This window comes from Myripristis murdjan, chromosome 9 (assembly GCF_902150065.1).
Source record: "Myripristis murdjan chromosome 9, fMyrMur1.1, whole genome shotgun sequence".
NCBI classification, from domain to species: Eukaryota; Metazoa; Chordata; class Actinopteri; order Holocentriformes; family Holocentridae; genus Myripristis; species Myripristis murdjan.
Window position 1 is genome coordinate 149,673 of NC_043988.1, and position 22,080 is coordinate 171,752.

General features: G+C 41.6%; 1 protein-coding gene across 1 annotated transcript in view; it reads right to left on the minus strand.

The window, feature by feature from the left end:
* Positions 1-22,080, minus strand: part of slc12a3 (solute carrier family 12 member 3) — a 163,448-nt gene that overhangs the window by 117,686 nt on the left and 23,682 nt on the right. The window lies entirely within an intron of this gene.

Genomic DNA, 22,080 nt, shown 5'->3' on the forward strand with positions numbered 1-22,080 from the left:
TCAATCAAAAAAAAAATAAATAAAATCACATTTTGTTTTCACTCTGTGCAAATTGCAAAAATAACCAAATAACATAATAATTTTACAACATTTTAATAGGCTTCACACAATCAGGATTTTTGGGGCCGATCACCGACAAGGGAGTTTAAATAAACCAATCACTGATCCGATCACATGAGGGAGCAATATGTCTATTTAAATAACTTGTTTATTTACTGTATATACTTATTTACTGAGTATCAACAAAAGTATTCTCAAGTATTTTTTTTTGCCAATGTTTAACAATCTTTGCCATGCCCCAAACTGACAGAGCTGCAAGGGTAAAACATCAATGACCTCTAGAGGGCATTCAAGGACTGGCCAGACATAAGTTCAAAGTTCAGTCAGGGGTCCATTTCACGAAGCAGGTTCAACAAACTCCTTTACCCTGAACTCTGAGTTGATCTACTCTGAGATATGAAATTCGGTTCCAGAACAGCTGATTTGAGTTAGCTTTATCAACTCAGAATAGTTTCACCTGGAGTTAAGTGCATGCACCACAGCTATAAAAAGACAGCGTCAATGGAGCCCCGATTTGATGATTCACCATGGCAACGGGGAAGCGTCGGGCTGCATTTTTCACCCCAGTTGAATTGGAAATCTTAATGCATTCATACAGCGAGTTTCAACATGTTTAAAAAAATAATAATAATAAAAAATGCAACACCGCTGCAGCAGCAAAGGAGAGGGAGACGACGTGGGAGAACATTGCTGCTCGGGTCAATGCGTAAGTTTAAACGTAGTCCATTGCAATCACAATAATGGCTATTACAGAGGAAAACTGCTTGAATGGTAGCCTATTAATTTATTTCAAACAGGTAAGACCTTGGCATAATCTCATGCGCGGTCTTGAAACCATCTCCCGACGAATATTTAATTCTCTGCGCAGTAACACTGCACCTTCATCCATGGGATCATTGTTGAAAGGACATGCCATGTTCGTGAAAAAAAAAAAAGTCGCCACCTAACTACTAATGGACTGGTCTGGCCCTCCTGCAGCTGCACTGGCCATTTTTGCAAACAACAAGCCAAGTCGCTGGAGCTCTGCCTACTGGGCGCTGTTTGGCCTGCAGCGCTGCCTGTCAGGTGCGCGTGACGCACTCGTGCACTGTAGTATCGATACTTTGGCAAATTAATATTGTATCCCGATACGGCCTTTTGGTATCAATACTTTTCGGAGTATCGATAATTTTGACAACCCTACTTCATAATAATTTTGTGTGTTTACCATATACAGTAGTGGAAAAAAGTTTTCAGACACCCCATGCATTTGTGAAATATTGCATTAAGAATCACTCTTAGGTCTTAAAGTGCAATTTCTTTTAGTACAGTCACAGCCAAAATACTAAACAAAACCTAAAAAAGCCATTAAAAACTTCAAATTGATTGGTTCCATAAAAATACATAAGAAATTTTGAGTATTGGGTCATTTTGGCACCAGTGATGAAGGGCGTTCTTTTTATTAAAAGACACAATTTTTGTTGCCAAGCTTCGTGTCTATATAAAGCCAGCACATTTGAAAGTTCTTCAGACACAAAAATGGCTAAAACAAGGAAGCTAACGCAGGAAACACGGCTGAAGATAAAGATTCTCAGGCAGGAAGGGTACAGCTGCCGCCAGATAGCCAGGAAGTGCAGATGCAGTCCATCAGCAGTTGGATACACTCTGCAGAAATACAGACGGACCAACAGCTTGGAAGACAAACCAAGATATGGGCGTCCAAGGGATTCTTCAGCAAGAAATGACCGCAACCTGATCCGCATGTGCAGGCAAAACCGCCGAATGACATCACAGGAGCTTCAACAGCAGTGGTCAAACCAAACTGGTGTCCAGTGTTCCACCCGCACTGTACGTGGTCGACTTTTAGAACATGGCTTAAGGTCCTACAAGGCTATCAAGAAGCCCCTGATCAATGAGAGACAGAGGTTAGCCCGGCGTCGTTGGGCCCAGGCACAAGAACTGGACAGCCAGGAACTGGAAGAAGATTCTGTGGTCAGAAGAATTTGTCAAGAATTTAGTTTTGTTCTTTTTTCTTGTAAACAATAAACAAAAACTATAATTTGTATTTGTTTGTATCTGTCTAATGCAGCCACACCTTTTGAAACACAAAAAAGATTTTTTCACAAATATTTCATGATAATATTTGAGATTGTGTAAAATTTTAAGGGTGTCCGAAAACTTTTTTCCACCACTGTATATGTATGAAATTAATTTTACATTTTTTATTTTGCCCTCAATATTTGGTCATATCAATTTTTCTACATTCATATGACACCACCACAGCATGCATATTCTTAAAGCTCAGGTTGTTTTGAAAAAGAAAAAAAAAAAAGGTGTAAAATACTTGATTGTACATCACAGGGAGGGTGTACCTCACAGGGATTTACAAGAATTCATACACAAAGTGGCCTGGTGAGAGGAAAATAGAAGAACATTCCGTAGACCATTAAGATGTCCAAAAAATATCCATTAAGTTTTTCTTTTTCTATTTTTTTTTTTTTTTTTTTTTACAAACCAGCAAATATGTACAGATTTCATGTTTTTTACAACAAGCTCATGATCATAATCTGCATTCAAACTGAAATTTGTATTGTTGGTTGTCTTTGTGTAATTTCTCCTTTTTCTTTTCTTTCTTGGTCATCAGAGAGCGAGGTTAACCATCCTGTTCAGTGTCAGGCAGGCTAACCATCCTGTTCAGTGTCAGGCTAAGAGTGAGGAGAAATAGTTTGGGTAGGTGACTAGGTAAAATGCACCACAATGTTCCACTGTAGAATGGTTGGATGTGAGCATGTGTCTGAGAATGTGTATAACTTTGTTCAGCACACAAAGCTGCATAGTAATGCCCCCAGTTATCACTACCAGTGTGGGGTGCCTGACTGCTCATGGAGGTACAGAAAACACACGGGACTGCAAATTCATATGTATAGGCTGCATAGGTCCTACCTGCTGGGCCTATACCACCTGACACATCAGCTCTACCACCTGACACATCAGCTCTACCAACTGACACACCCTTGAAATGTGTGCTTGAGGCTTGTACATTTAAGTGTGACACTTTGGCCTCTCTTATTAAGCATTTGAAGACGCACATGAGGGGAGGAATGGAAACTAGGGGCCCTATCTTGCGCCAGACTCCCTAAACCCGCTATTTGCGGATTTAGGATTTAGGAAGAGGCGTTCCCCTGTAAAAGTTGCTATCTTGAGCACCTCCCGCTATCCGCAAAACACCTCCGCTACCCGCTAGATTATGAATAGGCGTGTTTTGGGCGTTACGCCAGTTAAACCAATCAGTGTGCCAGGTGCCATTGCCTTTAAGGGCAGGATGCGCTATCCTAAATCCTAAATCCTAAACCCGCGATGAAGAGAGGGAGGTAGATTTTCTCAGGGCTTCTACTGAGGCTAAAGCAAGTTGGCTTTATATACATATTATATATTCTATTATAGGCGAGTTAATTCGGGAGGTGGAGCCACATGTGTCCAAGTGGACGTGTCACAAGGTTGTACTGACTGAGTAAAATCCCCGGGTCACACCACACACACACAAGAGGCAGAGGTGGAACTATGTGTAAACTAATTTATTGACAAGGTAGATTGGGCAAATAAAATATTAAAAATAAAAATATAGCACAGCTGCTGGCTTATGATAAAACAATAAAACGTGCTGGCGTCAGTGTCCAATTAAAACAGTCTTTCCTCTAAACAGTCTATATGAGTAATATACTCAGTCCATTCCGGCGGCATCCCGGTATCAGTCCGACCGTGTGCGTGGCGAGGCTCCGTCGGGGCGCGCACTGAAGCCGCCTGGGCGCGCTCTCCTAACAGCCCAAACTTTAGGGATAGCGGATAGCGGGTGGTCAGGACCACCCGCTATCCGCTATCCCTAAAGTGTGTGTGCAAGATAGCAACTTTAGGGATAGCGCATGAAACACGCCCACAACGCACCTCCAGGCACAAATGATGCAGTCGGCATAACGGATAGCGGGTAGCGGGTGGCGCAAGATACCGTTTAGAGATAGCGGAAGTTCCTAAATCCGCAATTTGCGGGTAGCGGGTCGTGGCAGCGGATAGCGGGTGGCACAAGATAGGGCCCTAGATCTCCATTTAGAGGTTGTGATTGCAGGTTCATATTTCCAGGAAACATAGGTATGCAGAGGATTCAGTTTTAGATGGCTTTGTTCTAGACAAGCCTATTACTACAGAGTCATTGCCAGGACCCAGTCAGTCGTATTCAGAAGCTGCTGGTGAACTTGATGAACCAGAAGTGCCATTAGCTGTGGTTGCACTTCAAAGAGCCTTAGGAGAATTTGATGCTTGAAGCTGATTTAAGATTTTTTATTCAAATATTTAAAATGCAAAATGAATGATTACATTAGACACCATTTATTACCATGATACCTGATTTACCTCTGACCAATGAACAATATTTATCCTTTAATGTTAAATCTATGCTATTGTTTGTTACTATGTTACAGCCATGTGCCACTGCTGTGGATGATAATACTGCAGAACTCCCCAGCACCCCCTGCTTGATCATTCAAGGTTATGTTTAGGGCCCGACCGATATGGATTTTTTGGGGCCGATGCCGATTCCGATATTAGGGAATAAAAAAAATCCAATAACCGATATATCGGCCGATTAAATCTTTACATTTTTCAATTAAAAAAAGACTAAATACCTGCTTTGGATGGCTTAAATATAGTTCCAAACACTTGTTACAAAGATATAAATTGAAGGGACAACATTTTACTATTTTCAAATAGTTTTATTATCAGAAATTGTGTGGAACAAGCAGTGCATGAACAATTTGAACATAAAACAAATCAAAAACATGATGTGCAAAAAAGCAGTATCATCATGTTATCATGTTTAGCTTTAAGGCGCTGCCATAGGTTGGTTGTGTTTTTTACTTTTTGCTTGCTTGATCCCTGGCCTACAGAAGCTGCACAAATATTATAGACTGCTTCACCAGTGACATCCTTGGTGATGTAGTCCCACACCATACTACATCCACCTTCTTTTGCCATCTGTAAAAAAACAGTAGGACATAATACAAACTAGTTAAAAAAATAACGTTACAAATCTGTCTAGTTATGTGGGCCATTTTGAAACTTAGACATTAAGCATTTGTCTTACTTGTGTTCACATGAATATGGTGTGTGCACTCCTGTCCACTTCATTAGACTAAACCTATTATTTTTAAAATGTTGTTGACTGAAAGCTGGTAATTCTTCTTTATGGTTATTACTGAGCTGGTAGGGGGTGTTGGTGTGAAGAGCATCATATTGAGGTGTCTGATATTTTGTCAACCCCACTTACATGTATCAGAGGGTCAAAATACTCTAAACCCCTCTCAATATACTGCTCTGCACACCAACAGCATCACCCACTATCATCTCAGTAAACATAAAGAAGTCTGACAGCGTCAACATTTACAAAGTAATACATTTATTAAAGTAGAATTCATGGTAGGGCTGTTACTGGTGTGGATTACATTGCACAGTGTCTAATGAAGTGGTCAGTGAGTGTATTTAATGAATTATTATCTGTAGGTAATAGGTAGGTGGATAAACAGCATCATAAAAGTCTCTGATAAAACATGATTTGAAATGTGCCTCTCTGATGTCCTCTAAACGTAGGTTTTCTTTCCACCATGAAGTTAGAACTTTGACCAGAAACGCTTTTTCCTCCTCAAAGCCACAAGTTAAAAAACACACGGTGATGACGCATTATCCTAATTTGCTCCGGTCTTATCTAGTCTGCTAGCATGCAAAGTGCTGAGCAAGGTAATATTTAAGCTAGGTTATCCTAACTTTAGCTTGCTAACATATCAGTCAAGCTTGACAGACACAACGAGGCACGAAACTTATTGAGTTACTGTTTATTTCCCAAACTAGTTATAAACTTACCACTGAGGCAAGCTGCTCGGCTCAGTAAATGCGCTGTCGGCTCTTCAGTCTTCTCACGACTTCTCTCTGCTGTGAGGTGACTGTGGAGCGTGACGTAAAAGGAGTCGGAGCGCCCTCTACTGGATACGTAACGCAAGGACATCATTTCTAAGAAAACACCATATTTCCTGCATTTTATTAGTGAAAAATAAGTGTTAACATCGGCATAAATCGGCCAACTTTTGGCCGATTACCGATTATTCTCTAATGGCTATAATCGGCCGATTAAATTGGCCGGCCGATAAATCGGTCGGGCCCTAGTTATGTTACTTGGATCTTGTATCGACATTTCTAACTCAGTATTTTGTTTTGATTCTAGGAATCTACATGACCACAATAAATAATAACAATAGTAATTACATTTGTATGGCACTTTATATCTGAAACGGATCTCAAAGTGCTCATAACACATGATGTGGTATCTGTTCATTTCAGGTGACATGATGAAGCCCTCTGGATGGCTTGTATCCATCGAGGGACATGTTGTAATGGGCCCACACCCTTTGTTTTTACACAGAGTAGCTACTTTCTTCAGCAGCTATTACGTCTTCAACCTTGAGTATCCTGCCGCTGGATTGTCGACACTGAAGTTCATTCAAAGGTCTTGTATAAAGATCACATTTAATCGTGTAATTCACATTATAGTATAAGCTTCCAACTCGATGATTGGCTTGAGGTCTAAAATGCTGACAAAGAAGGTATCTGAGGCTAGCCTGGTGAGGCCATCCAGATCTCGCAAACTCATTCAATTTCGCTCTGCAGATCAGTCTGGGTATCTACATGTTACACTGACTATGGTCCAACAAATACCTATTGGTCCAATCACAGCTGTTTATTTTGTTTTGGGGTGGGCTATGTGATTTCAAAACATCTATTGTGAAATGCAAATGTATTGATTGAAGTAGAGCGCAACTTTTCTTTAAAAGCAGAACAAAATGCTCACAGACCCTTTATTGAAAAGGATGTTTGTCATACTTCCAACAGGGTTTGGTTTAATTTACCAACTGGCCAACTGTGTGTAGACGCATCTGAACGAGATGCTGCATCTCAAGGGCTATTCTAAATAAATTGAAATTGAAATAGAGTGGCGGCGCACGTTGATACAGCCCCTCATAGTAGAAAATCAACAGACGATGCCCAGACCACTTTGCCTAAGGCAAACCTAACCTAAGGCACCCTGGCTAAAGATGGCTAAAAATAATTTTATGGTGAGAGGAAGATCCAACAAGTTTGGATTAAAAGTCTGTTAGGGGGTGATATGGGAACAGGTGAACACCTTGATAAATGCTGCCTGCAATACATAAGTCTATTGGGCATTGTCAAGTGTCTTTTAGAATGTCATGGTTTCCCACACTTGAAAAAGGAAGGACTTGACCAGACACATGATTTCACTCAGCCTTCAGTTTATTTGACCAGTAAAGGAAGGTGAAAAACCTTTAAACACAAAATGAGTAAAGCCAATGTAAATATAATTCAGCATTTTCCATCAAATAAGGTAAGTACATTTCAACATATTTTCAGGTAAGTGCATTTAATATTGTAAAGGTAAGTATATTTTAAACAAACTATTATTTTGCTAAATAAACCCAGCTAAGTGTGTAAATTTACACATTGAATTAACAGAAATCTAGTTCTATTTTTAGAGCCACTTATATTTAAATTAAATCATTTTACCTCATGTTTTAACCTAAATTTTATACAGATTTATATCACACAGACTTCCAATATCACAATTTTAACTAACCACACATTTTATTTAACTTAAATGGAATCAAGTATTTTAACCTGATTTTACTGCAGATTTTAACAACCACTTTTGAACAAAAATACTCAATTTTTACCTTGTAATTTAATAAAGCAAAATTCGCTATATTTTAAATACTAGACTGTTTACACAACAATTTATCTATTTTTTAAACAAGGTTTTAAGCATACTAATTTGGCCACCGTTTGTTCTACAAATTAAACAAATAGTGATAAATAAGGTAAGTAACCCACATAACTGGTATAAGCACAAATTAAATATTTCAGTAAATATTTTTAGTCGATTGCAACTACTAATTTTAAATTTGATCCTTATGCACAAACAAACAGTAGCAGTGCAATTTATCGGCACAAATACATAGGCAGTTGGAGATCGTATATCAGTCGTCCTTTTGGTTTTTAGTCCTTTTCCCCATGTGTCTCGAGTTTTGAATTGTTTTTTTTCAGTGACTGCTCCTGCTCTCCTCAGCTCCGTCGTCTACAGCCGTATGAATGGTAAGTCTTATTGTTCTGTGCTTGAGGCGTGCGCTGCCAATCAGATTGATTTTGCTCACCTGCTGAGGTGCACCTAGGAGCAAGAGCAACATGCGCGCCCACTGTCACACACAGAGTAGTGTGCGCACCCACCATCACACAACACGGAGCTGCGCGGCCGCTGCCACACCTCCAGGCCGACCGCCGCAACAGGCATCAATCCTGAAAGAGGCTCAAAGACCAAGAAGCGGACAACAATGAACCCTCATGTGAGCACTCTTTTGAGGAAACTAATTGACTTTGAGTGGGCATCATGCAGCAGTAGCCTGACTGAGCCTGACAACTGCAGCAGTTGTCAGGCTCAGTTTTGAGTAGTTCTTTTTGTACTTTTTTTGAAGACAACTTTGCACAAGATGTTTGTACAACGCTGTTGCGTGTGGATTTTAGAATGTTTGAGACTGAGAGGAGCGCCTGACCCCTTCACGACATCCCTTCATCGCTCTCTCCCTTCCTCTCTTACCTTGCCATGTAGGCCTCATTCCCATCCTCTTACTGTTATTGTGACACAGCTGGGTAGTTGAATCTCAAGTTTCTGCACAATTTCTCTGCATTTTAAGATGGCTTTGGAAAGTTTGACTAGGACTAGGAAGTTGAATTTCTTGAATTAATGAATTTCTTGGCATTTATGTTGAATAACCTTTATTTGTAAATAAATATGCCATTGGGCTAACACTGATTTTACCTCAGAGTTGTGTGTTAGTGTTGTGTGTTAATCATTGTACAATGATTGTAAATTCACAGTAAATGGAAACTTCATCTGCATTACTTTCACAGTAAATTAATGGCCAATTTTTGCATGACTTCCACAGTATACATTGTAAATTCACAGTAAATTACTGTCAACTTGTGCATTACTTTCACAGTACACACTGTAAAAGTACAGGGCCTTGTTGTAATGATGTACAGCAAAACGTTGTAATTCCCCAGTAATGTACTGTAATATCACAGTAATTGCTTTGTCATTGAAGCTGTGAAGTTACAGTATACAGTTTTACAACAATGAATTGTAATATCACTGATGTGAAATTACAGTAAATTGCTGTGAGTACAGTTCACAGTATATTGCTGTAATCCTTACTGTGAAAGTCATACAAAACTTATCCAATAATTTACTGTGAAATCACAACAAAAATTTTTGCAGTGAACTGTGTATCCACTCGTGATTTATGTGCTGATATGCCCATGTGGCTTGCTGTATGTTGGCCAGACTACATGAAATTATAACGAGGATTGCTGAACATAAGGCAGCTATAAGAAACAATAACCTTGACTATGCCATCGCTAGACATTATAAAGAAATGAGTCATGGTTCTGTTGCCTCCCTTAGTTTTATTGGTATCGAAAGGGTGCTACCTAATCCTAGAGGGGGGAACACTGTGAAACAACTTTTGAGAAGGGAGGCCTTTTGGATAAATGAACCGTCCACTATTGAACCCTGAGGCATGAATGAATCACAGGACTTGAGTTGTTTCCTATAGACCCACTGGAAGGTTTCTTATGATTGGTGTTTTTGCCATGGTATTTGCCTATTTATCTTTTTTGCCTGCATGTATAATTTCGGATGTTGTGCGATTTTGAACTATATGTGTATTTCTCTAATACACTTTTTGCTCTTGTATATGTTGTAATATTGTGGGTTGATTGACTTCATGGGATTTTGGTGTTTAAACACCATACTTATGGTATGAAGATGGTATATTTTTTCTAGGAGTACTTGCTCATCTTAGGCCTGTTAGGATGTTTGTGATGACTTTGTGTCATAAGCTTAAGATGTTGGCCACTTGCTTAATTAGTTTTTACCAGAGATTTATTATGAATGTAATTTGTACCATATTCCACTGATTAATCGCCCAGCCGCAAATAGCTGCCTGGTTCTTTTAAATGCCTGGGGTCTACACCCATTTTGCGTATTCAACGCCCACCCGAATAACCGCCGGGGCAATTATTTGCATTATATTGAGGTAAACCCAAAATAAGGCTATTCACCTTATTTTTGCAGAAGTAAACAGTTAGCCGCACAATAACTGTGTGGCACTTCCGTTTTCTGTCAAAATAAGAGAGCGAGCGAAAGTTAGAAAAAAGGGTGTACCGTAATCTTACATCGACCGACTAATTCTTATTTTGACAGAAAATGGAAGTGTCAGCGGGAACAACTCGCAGTGCGCCAATCTGACGGTTTGCACTATGTTTGTATGTACAGATATGTTTACCTTATGCCTTACAGTACTTTTGTACTAAAAATTATGTTGGACAGTAACTGTCATCACAATAATGGCCTGGGGCAGGTCTGTGTAAAAATAAATAAAGGCCTGCAGCAAATAGCTGCCTGGTTCTTTTAAACGCCTGGGGTCCAAGTTGATTTTGCGTATTAAACGCCCGGGCTATTAATTGGGGAAATACGGTATTTATACACGGGAGGGTATCTCACCTGATCATATTGCATTTTGAAAAATTATGACTTCTAAGAACCAATGATCATATTGCATTTTGAAAAATTATGACTTTTAAGAACCAATGGTCATGTGACTGGAAGGTGATTTAGTCACACCTGTGTGAGCTCAGACCATACCTGAGGGAACCTAATGACGCTACAGGAGAAACGCGTTGTTTGCTCGAATTAAAAACTAGTAAAGTCAACAAGGTGTGCGGTAGCCTGTTACTCACTTTCATGATTCTAAAGATGTTTACATGTACATGCATGTTCACATCGCTCAAAAAGTAAGGAAATTTGTGTTTGGTAGATTAATTCTTTGTTGTAACAATGCTTCTTGGCAATAAATCTTATACTGTTGGAAAGCCTGTTTATTTCCCTTATAAATGGTACCACACTTGTAAGGAACATGCATTTGTGGGATGAGCAGGCACCTGATTGGCAGCACCCGTGAGCACTGGCCCTGCTACAGTGGTCAGTTGGTGTCTGCTCCAAGAATCAGCATGCCACGTTTGATTGATCTGGATAGGGCCCGTGCAATAGGGCAACTTCAAGCTAGTGTTCCGCAAAACCAAGTTGTGGCATTATTTGGAGCCAGCCCGAGTACCATCTCCAAAGTGAAGGCCAAGTTCCATATAACAAGGGATGTCAGAGACAGGCTGCGAAGAGGGCACCCCAAGAAGACTGTTTCCTCACCCTGTCAGCACTTAGGTACCGTAGGCTGTCTTCTACAGATTTGCAGTCAAAGTTTGCAGGACGATATGGCCGACAGCTCTCTGCCCAGACTGCACACAGCCAATCTCCGGTCTCATACCCAACCCACATACTCAGCTCTGCTGTTCATCCCACAAATACATGTCCCTTACAAATGTGGCACCATTAAAATAAATAAATATAAAACAGGCTCTCAAATGGTATAAAATTTATTGCCAAGAAGCACTGTTACAACAAAGAAATAATATACCAAACACAAATTTCCTTACTTTTTGTGATGTTTATGTATACACACATACAGTACAGGCCAAAAGTTTGGACACACCTTCTCATTCAATGCATTTTCTTTATTTTCATGACTATTTACATTGTAGATTCTCACTGAAGGAATCAAAACTATGAATGAACACGTGGAGTTATGTACTTAACAAAAAAAGGTGAAATAACTGAAAACATGTTTTATTTTCTAGTTTCTTCAAAATAGCCACCCTTTGCTCTGATTATTGCTTTGCACACTCTTGGCATTCTCTCGATGAGCTTAAAGATAGTTTAATAGTTTTGATTCCTTCAGTTAGAATCTACAATGGAAATAGTCATGGAAATAAAGAAAACGCATTGAATGAGAAGGTGTGTCCAAACTTTTGGCCTGTACTGCATATACACTACTCACAAAAAGTTAGGGATTTTTGGCGTTCACGCTACAGTGATATTATATCATGAAAGTACGGCATTTAAGTAGAAGCATGCACTGGTGATTTCCTCATCTCAAACAATTTCTTGAAACAAAAGCCAACAACAGTGGTAGGTATACCACAACAAAAAATGTCAATGTCTCAATAACTTGTCATGTGCATCAATTTCAGCATCAATTACAGCTTGACAGCGACGTCTAATGCTGTTCACAATTCGACTTATTGTCTGCTGAGGCATGGCATTCCACTCTTCTCGAAGGGCGGCCCTCAGGTCGTTGAGGTTCCGGGGTACAGAGTTACAAGCCTCTACACAGTGACTAGACACACCTGCCCACACTGTAACACCACCACCACCAAAGGCTCGTCTGGTGACAACAGTGGCTGATGCATAGCGCTCTCCTTGACGTCTCCAACATCGTTGGCGGCCATCATTTCTGCTCAACATGAATCGGCTTTCATCAGAGAACAGCACTGAGGCCCACTGGTCCCTCGTCCAGCGTAAATGCTTCCTGGCCCATGCAAGACGATGACACCTGTGCCTGGTGGTGTGGTCAGGTACCCTTGCAGGTCGTCTAGCACGCAGACCATGCTGATGTAAATGGTTTAGAATGGTCTGACGTGACACTTGGGTGCCTCTCACCTCCTTTAAACGTGCCTGGATTTTAGTGGCATTCATCATCCGGTTCCGCAGGGCACTGTTCACAATGAAGCGGTCATTAGTGTGGGATGTGGCCAAAGGACGTCCACTTCTATGTCTTTCTGTGACTCTTCCAGTCTCTCTGTATCTCTGTTGCAACCTGCTGATGACACTCTGTGACACTCTGAGCTCAGTGGCCACTTCCGTCTGAGAACATCCTGTTTGAAGCCTCGCAATGGCGAGGTACTGTTGATCAATTGTTGGTGTCGTCTTGGTCTCATGATGTCAAAATGTGAACAGCATGAGGAGGAGGACTGTTTAAATACCAATTCTACTTGAACCAGGAAATTTATTGGTCGATTCATGGATCAAACACCTGTTGTGAATTTTGCCGTTAAGCTCCTTGTTAGAGAACAGCAACTTGTGCAAAAGGTACTGAAACACTGAACAGCTGGACATGTGCATTCAAAAGTTTATAAAGGGTCACATTAAGTTCACCTGTAAAGATTATACTGCATTTTAGGTTCATCCTGAAATTTCACCCGAAACCCAAGTATCCCTAACTTTTTGTGAGTAGTGTATATATACATACACACACACACACACACACACACACACACACAGATTACATTAGAGCTCTCAAGCCACACACTGTGAATCTCAAGTTTGAGATACCGTCTTGAAAATGTCTGACAGGGCTCTGAAGATTGAAATCTAAGAAGTGGACAGATTTGGACAGTGGCAGTGTGCCACTGTCTGCATCTATCACAGGTTGTATCTGGGAAATGAAGGTGATGCAGCTCCTCCAATTGAATGAGGCCACGCTAGACACAGATTGAAGCAGTGTGCACCTCTTCTGCTTAGGGATGGCGAAAATGGAAAATTTTCTTGGTCGACCACTGGGCCTCCTTAATCGGTTTATTTCGGTTAACCAAGAATATTATTTTACTGTCTGTAAACCATAAAAGAATAACCGCAACAAATAGAAGCTAGCAGCGCTAGCACCGGCGCCATTGTTTTGCCCTGGACGCATACCACTACGTCCGCGGCAAACATAAGCTTGGCTCGTTTCTCCCGTAGATATCTATAATATCTATAATATAATTATAATATACTATAATATAATTATTATCGATATCTATGGTTTCTCCGGTCTGTCTCTACCGAGCTGAGCTCTGTGCGTAATGACGTCATCGAAACCCGGCAGAGCGTCCCGTCGCCATGTTTACCGTATTAAACTGTAAGCGCAAGAGCAACTTCTCCGCCTTCAAGAACAGTTGGAATTTTTCGATCGATAAAACCTTACGGTAGTTACAGTATTTACAATCTGACATGCGCATGTGTGTCGGCGATGACACGTTCGGACTAGAGTGCCTGTAGAGAGAGTGGCGACAACTCCGTTCACTCCAACGGTTCCGTTTTTTACAGCAATGGCGGCGTAAGGAGACCCTCTCTCTACAGGCACTCTAGTTCGGGCTTAAAGGATTTTTAACCGACAAGATTATTCGGTTAAAGTTCAAACGGTCAACAACCGGTCAAACGGCCACCGGTTAGCATCCCTACTTCTGCTGCTTTTCTCCATTGTGCTGTCATCAAAAGCACCCCCAAGTCCTAGTCCCAGGCAGTCTTCAGAATCTCCAATGAAACCCTAACCCAAAACGTAAGAGCATGAAAACAATGCAAGCAATGCAAAGCAGGCATATAAGAATTTGTCATACGTCATTATGTGCCTGCTTTACAAAGCAAAGAAGGCATATAGTAAAATCCACCCTAATTATTATTATGTGCCTGCTTTGCAAAGCAATTTCCGTAATTTCCAACAAAGATGTACATACAATGGAGGAAATAATTATTTGATCCCCCGCTGATTATGTAAGTTTGCCCAATGACAAAGAAATAAACACACTATAATTTTAATGGTAGGTTTATTTTAACAGTGAGAGATAGAATATCAAAAACAAAATCCAGAAAATCACTTTATATAAAAGAAAGAAACTGATTTGCATTTCATTGAGTGAAAAAGTATTTGATCCCCTAGCAAAACATGACTTAGTACTTGGTGGCAAAACCCTTGCTGGCAAGCACAGAGGTCAGACGTTTCTTGTAGTTGATTACCAGGTTTGCACACATATCAGGAGGAATTTTGGTCCACTCTTCTTTGTAGATCATCTCCAAATCCTTAAGGTTTCAAGGCTGTTGCTTGGCAACTCGACGCTTCAGCTCCCTCCACAGATTTTCTATGGGATTAAGGTCCGGAGACTGGCTGGGCCACTCCATGACCAATGTGCTTGAGCCACTCCTTTGTTGCCTTGGCCATATGTTTTGGGTCATTGTGGTGCTTGAAGAGTCATCCACAACCCATTTTCAGTGTCCTGGCGGAGGGAAGGAAGTTGTCACTCAGGATTTTAACAGTACATGGCCCTGTCCATCCTCCCATCAATGCGGTGAAGTCATCCTGTCCCCTTGGCAGAGAAACACCCCCAAAGCATGTTTCCACCTCCATGCTTGACGGTAGGGACCGCGTTCAAGGAGAGAAAGCTTTTTTGCCTTTGCCATCAGGAGGTCATGACAGTGTGGATACCTGACAGAAAATGACACTGAATCCACATTTTTGCCAAGATCTGGACTTTTTGCCAAGGCTGTGGTCTTAAACTTTTGATCAGCTGATGAACAGCCTATTTCAGTTTAATGGTTGGTTGCAATAAATTGCTTACTCAATTTTTTTTTTGTCTCACTCCCATTTCTTCTTTTTGCATTTTGAAGCTCTACTTAGAACCTTCTTAAGAGCCAACAGTGCAAAATGTAAATTCTTGCGATTTTTCAACTGGTCTTAAAATTTTGATCAGGAGTGTATTTTGACACAATCCAAACCCAAAATGCAACTCAAGATACCTTTTTCTCTCACACAAACTTACAACACAAAATTATTTTCAGTCCTTTCTTTTCTTGATTTTTCCACAAAATGTACCAACTGATGACGCACCGTTTGCCTGTTAAGCACTTGCGGCTCCGGTGTTGTTTTTGATGTCTTCTCAGGCTCGTCTTCACTGACTCGTTCCAATGAGTTTAAAAAACAAATAACGCTTCATGCGGTGAACATAAAGTTGGATATGTCAATCCGTTTAATACTTGACAAATAATAAACATAACGGTCAAACAATAACTCAAAACCAACCACTGCCAGCCTGCGGTCAAAAAGTAATATGCCCCCTGTGCGCCACACCTGGCCAATTAGTGGGCCCCTTAAATCCCCTTGTATGGTTTCCCCACAGCGCCACTCAGGCGACCCTTAAAATGGCTCAACACCAACCAAAATTCAGTCTTTGTTTTCTCCTCAAAATTGTTTTCAGTCCTGTTTTCACACAAAAAATAGTTGTAGTCTTTTATTTTCCACAAAAAAAATTTCAGTCCTTTCTCACAAAAACAACAAAAAAATACTATCAGTCCTTTCTTTTTCACACAATATTTATTTCAAACAAAAATGGTTGAGTCTTAAAAAAAAAAAAAAAAAAAAAAAAAAAAACACCACTACAAACCCCCCCCCCCCCCCCCCCCCCCCCCCCCCCCAAATCACCTTCTTCCTGGAGGTCTTCCTCAAATAAAAAAGAAAAAAAAAATAGTACCCCCGTGCTCAACACTACAGCACCATAAAAAGTCAGTCGTCTCTGTCAGATATGTAGTTGGCTGACCTGTGACGGTCCAAACAGGCACTGTGTGGAGAGGGACTGAAGACAGCTGTCTCGCTGCTTTGCACACGGACGGGAGATTCAACTTCCTTGTCCGGACTTGGCCTTGGTGTGCTGTCTCAGGAGTGCTCACTATGCTGCTCTCTGACGATCTCCCTGACATCACTTCCCAGCGACCTTTATGCGCCGAAGAGATGCTTGTGGTGCACATTCCCGTACACTAGGGACGGTAGTGGTTGGTAGGTTGCCACCACCATAAAATCAGGCAGAAGAAGAATTTGGCCATTTGGTACCGCTTTGTTGCCGTTAATTACATAGAACAGGGAACATAAAAACTGCCGATTGTTACACTGCCTCACGGTGTGGTATGCAGGATGCGCAGCAGCGGACAAGAAAGCTCTGCAGAGGATCATAAAATCTGCGGAAAAAATCATCGTCTGCCCTCTTCCCTCACTAGAGGTCATCGCTGACACCTGCTACCTCTGGAGTGCAAAAAACATCACAAAGGACTCTTCTCACTCCGGACACCACCTGATTTTTCCATTGACCTGTATCGCTCCCCTGCCCTCACTGGGGCAAAAACAGTTGCGCCCATGAAAAATTATTCTCTGCCGATGCCTAGCAGCTTATTTTCCTGTTGCTACTGACTCTTGTTTTGTGGTACCTGGGGGTACCAGCTTCTGGTACTTGGTACCTGGTATCCTCCAAGATGACCTGACCTATAACAGCTCCACCCTGAGTGCTATGGGGGGAGTCTGTGGGAAAAATGGGAATTGAACACAGCTGGGAGTATTAAGCCTGATGAAGGAGAGAGGCCCTCAGTCTTACCTGGAGTCTCCCATGTACTAAGGAAATGTTTGTCCTCTTTGAAAACCAAAAGTTTATGTAAATATTGTAAATAAAGCAGCAAAAGAAAACTAACAAGATGCCTCGTCAATAATGAAAAATACTCACTACAATGCATGTTCCTTACAAATGTGGCACCATTTAAAAGGGAACAAAGAAATAATCTAGCAAACACAAATTTCCTTACTTTTTGTGTGTTTATAATATATATATATATATATATATATATATATATATATATATGTATATATATATATATATATATATATATATATATATACAGTACAGGCCAAAAGTTTGGACATACCTTCTCATTCAATGCGTTTTCTTTATTCTCATGACTATTTATATTGTAGATTCTCACTGAAGAAATCAAAACTATGAATGAACACGTGGAGTTATGTACTTAACAAAAAAAAGGTGAAATAACTGAAAACATGTTTTATATTCTAGTTTCTTCAAAATAGCCACCCTTTGCTCTGATTACTGCTTTGCACACTCTTGGCATTCTCTCGATGAGCTTCAAGAGGTAGTCACCTGAAATGGTTTTCCCTTCACAGGTGTGCCTTATCAGGGTTAATTAGTGGAATTTCTTGCTTTATCAATGGGGTTGGGACGATCAGTTGTGTTGTACAGAAGTCAGGTTACTACACACCCGACAGCCCTATTGGACAACTGTTAAAATTCATATTATGGCAAGAACCAATCAGCTAACTAAAGAAAAACGAGTGGCCATCATTACTTTAATAAATGAAGCTCAGTCATTCCGGAAAATTGCAAAAACTTTAAATGTGTCCCCAAGTGGAGTCGCAAAAACCATAAAGCGCTACAACGAAACTGGCACACATGAGGACCGACCCAGGAAAGGAAGACCAAGAGTCACCTCTGCTTCTGAGGACAAGTTCATCCGAGTCACCAGCCTCAGAAATCACAAGTTAACAGCAGCTCAGATCACAGACCAGATAAATGCCACACAGAGTTCTAGCAGCAGACCCATCTCTAGAACAACTGTTAAGAGGAGACTGCGAGAATCAGGCCTTCATGGTCAAATAGCTGCTAGGAAACCACTGCTAAGAAGAGGCAACAAGCAGAAGAGATTTGTTTGGGCCAAGAAACACAAGGAATGGACATTAGACCAGTGGAAATCTGTGTTTTGGTCTGATAAGTCCAAATTTGAGATCTTTGGTTCCAACCGCCGTGTCTTTGTGAGATGCAGAAAAGGTGAACGGATGGATTCCACATGCCTGGTTCCCACTGTGAAGCATGGAGGAGGAGCTGTGATGGTGTGGGGGTGTTTTGCTGGTGACACTGTTGGGGATTTTTCAAAATTGAAGGCACACTGGACCAGCATGGCTACCACAGCATCCTGCAGCGACATGCCATCCCATCCGGTTTGCATTTAGTTTGACGATCATTTATTTTTCAACAGGACGATGACCCCAAACACACCTCCAGGCTGTGTAAGGGCTATTTGACCAAGAAGGAGAGTGATGGAGTGCTGCGGCAGATGACCTGGCCTCCACAGTCACCGGACCTGAACCCAGTCGAGATGGTTTGGGGTGAGCTGGACCGCAGAGTGAAGGCAAAGGGGCCAACAAGTGCTAAACACCTCTGGGAACTCCTTCAAGACTGTTGGAAAACCATTTCAGGTGACTACCTCTTGAAGCTCATCGAGAGAATACCAAGAGTGTGCAAAGCAGTAATCAGAGCAAAGGGTGGCTATTTTGAAGAAACTAGAATATAAAACATGTTTTCAGTTATTTCACCTTTTTTTTATTAAGTATATAACTCCACCTGTGTTCATTCATAGTCTTGATTCCTTCAGTTAGAATCTACAATGTAAATAGTCATGAAAATAAAGAAAACGCATTGAATGAGAAGGTGTGTCCAAACTTTTGGCCTGTACTGAATATACACTACTCACAAAAAGTTAGGGATATTTGGCTTTCGGGGGAAATTTACGGAAAATGTAAAAAGTTCACGCTACAGTGATATTATATCATGAAAGTAGGGCATTTAAGTAGAAGCATGCACTGGTGATTTCCTCATCTCAAACAATTTATTGAAACAAAAGCCAACAACAGTGGTGGATATACCACAACAAAAAATGTCAGTGTCTCAATAACTTGTCATGTGCCCTTGAGCATCAATTACAGCTTGACAACGACATCTCATGCTGTTCACAAGTCGACTTATTGTCTGCTGAGGCATGGCATCCCACTCTTCTTGAAGGGCGGCCCTTGAGGCGACATTGAGGTTCTGGGGTACAGAGCTCCGAGCCTCTACACGGCAACTCAGCTGATCCCATAGGTTTTCTATGGGATTCAGGTCTGGAGAAAGTGCAGGCCACTCCATATTGAGGTACCCCAGTCTCCAGCAACCGTTCCCTAATGATACGACCTCGATGAGCTGGAGCATTGTCGTCCATGAAGATGAAATTAGGCCTGTGTTGTTCATGCAGGGGCACAATGACTGGATTAATGATGTTATTCAGGTAGTATGGGCTTGTCACTGTACCATTCACAAAGTGTAGGGCAGTTCTGTACTGACTAGACACACCTGCCCACACAGTAACACCACCACCACCAAAGGCTCGTCTGGTGACAACAGTGGCTGATGCATAGTGCTCTCCTTGACGTCTCCAACATCGTTGGCGGCCATCATTTCTGCTCAACATGAATCGGCTTTTATCAGAGAACAGCACTGAGGCCCACTGGTCCCTCGTCCAGCGTAAATGCTCCCTGGCCCATGCAAGACGATGACACCTGTGCCTGGTGGTGTGGTCAGGTACCCTTGCAGGTCGTCTAGCACGCAGACCATGCTGATGTAAACGGTTTCGAATGGTCTGACGTGACACTTGGGTGCCTCTCACCTCCCTTAAATGTGCCTGGAGTTGAATGGCATTCATCATCCGGTTCCGCAGGGCACTGTTCACAATGAAGCAGTCATCAGTTTGGGATGTGGCCAAAGGATGTCCACTTCTATGCCTTTCTGTGACTCTTCCAGTCTCTCTGTATCTCTGTTGCAACCTACTGATGACACTCTGTGACACTCTAAGCTCAGTGGCCACTTCCGACTGAGAACATCCTGTTTGAAGCCTCGCAATGGCGAGGTGCTGCTGATCAATTGTTAGGTGTTGTCTTGGTTTCATGATGTCAAAATGTGAACAGCATGATGAGGCAGACTGTTTAAATACCAATTCTAATTGAACCAGGAAATTTATTGGTCAATTCATGGATCAAACACCTGTTGTGAATTTTGCCGTTAAACTCCTTGTTAGAGAACAGCAACTTCTGCAAAAAGTACTGAAACATTGAACAGTTGGACATGTGCATTCAAAAGTTTACAGAAGGTCACATTAAGTTCACCTGTAAAGGTTATAATGCATTTTAGGTTCATCCTGAAATTTCACCCGAAAGCCGAATATCCCTAACTTTTTGTGAGTAGTGTATATGTTATATTATATATACTACCTCAATATTGTCCCTTGTCTCTTTTATGTTGCCAATTTCTCTTCATGTTTGTTCATTTGTATAGCTTGATGTTTGTATATGGCACTGTGAAGGGCACCTGCAACTCCATTGTATTACACGACGACGTGATCCATGTGGGATAATTTGATTTTCACTGGGATCCCTGAGAACAAGGATGAGACTGCTGAGGAGGCGCTCAGAAACTTTTTCATGGATACGCTGGGGATGAGCAGAGAAGCTGCCCGGGAGATCACCTTCCACAGAGCGCACAGGCTGGGCGCACGGAGACCCCCAGCCTCGGCGGAGAATCCCCTATTCACAGAGGTGGTGATGCAGGTTAAACCCAGAGCGGTCATCGCATACTTTGAGCACTATAAACAGTGAGATACGGTCTTTAGTCTGGGCCCGACACTGAGAGGGAAACCTTTTGGCATCAGTCAGCAGTTTCCAACAGAGATTGTGGACAGGAGGAGAGCACTGCTTCCCATTTTCCGGGAGGAGAAAACAAAGAAAAAAGGAAAAGGCAGGGTAAGGCTTGTTGCTGACAAGCTATACTTTGACGGTGAGCTATATAAAGACAAAACTGTTACACCCTGGCTTTTCATACCAGTTGATGATGCTGATTCAGGACACCGAGTAGCAGAATGAGACCTAAGATATAGATCTAGCTATAATTATCTCCCTTTGCATATTTTTTTTTCTCTTTTTTTTGCCACTGACATGCTGGTAGTCCTTTAACGTAGGCTAACACTACGGGCTCTAGTTTCGCAGACCTGGCGAGGCGCGGGCGCAGTGCAGCTGCGCTGCGCCAACTGGGTGTGTCCAAGTGGATTTTGCAAGTTTGGCACGCCGTGCGCCTTGGCGCAACTACTGCGCCGTTCCTCCTACCGGCGCAAGGGAGGAGAGAAGGCGTGGAGTGGGTTTGACACAGCCGATTCACTTTAAACCAATCAAATGAGCCCCTGTCCTCGCCTTTAAAATGCGCTGCGCAAAGGCGTAGTGGTAGTCTACACATTTGACATGGATGAAGAGAGCAGCCGCATCACACACGCACTGAGGCCAGTCTTGGATGCTGCGATGTTGCTGGAGCTACCTGCCACCCATCTGTCCATCCATCCATCTAACCACCCATCCATCCATCCATCCATGCATCTATCCTTAAATTCGTCTTCCTGAGTCCCCTGTCTTTCCATTACCTACCTGCCTCGCATCTCTTTTTTTCCAGCTCTGTCACCGTCTGTTAAAGTTATTGATTTTTACGAGCAAATATAAATTTTACTGTGAAGCCCCCATTTTTAATGAATGTTTTTACCTCAAA